This window comes from Echinococcus granulosus, assembly GCF_000524195.1.
Source record: "Echinococcus granulosus chromosome Unknown EG_S00005, whole genome shotgun sequence".
Taxonomy (NCBI): domain Eukaryota; kingdom Metazoa; phylum Platyhelminthes; class Cestoda; order Cyclophyllidea; family Taeniidae; genus Echinococcus; species Echinococcus granulosus.
Genome location: NW_020170385.1, coordinates 1,351,889 through 1,352,402, shown reverse-complemented (window position 1 = coordinate 1,352,402; position 514 = coordinate 1,351,889).

Below are 514 nucleotides of genomic sequence, written 5' to 3'. Positions count from 1 at the left end.
AGCGTAAATTAATTTAGAATTATGGTTGTATCAACAAGTGACGGTCCGTATAATAGGTAATTTCGATATCTCTTTAATTTTACGCTTGTAACAATGGAAACGCAGTCTAGCGGAAGCTTGGACAGTGAGAAAAATTTCATTTTTCTCTTTATAAAGGATGGTAAAAGTTTTAAATGTGTAGATTAAAACTAAAAACGGAGCGCTTATTACTCATGATTAGGTCAAGGGTATTAGTCTCAAAAGAAAAACCTAAACTTTGCCGGGTTACTTCGGCATATAACTCAACACAACTAACGAAGTTGATAAAGTTATGGAAAAGTAGCACGCGCGTTTGCTACGAAGACGATTTCTCCCACTGCAAAAGGCTATGTTGATTTACAGACCTAGTCTGGTTTGGGTTCACAGCTGAAGCAGCAGCTTCTGCAGAAACTTGTAGTATGGCATCAGGAAAAGATCGTACTCTTCAAAAGTATAAAGTTGTGATTCTAGTAATGCACTAATCAACCATAAATCG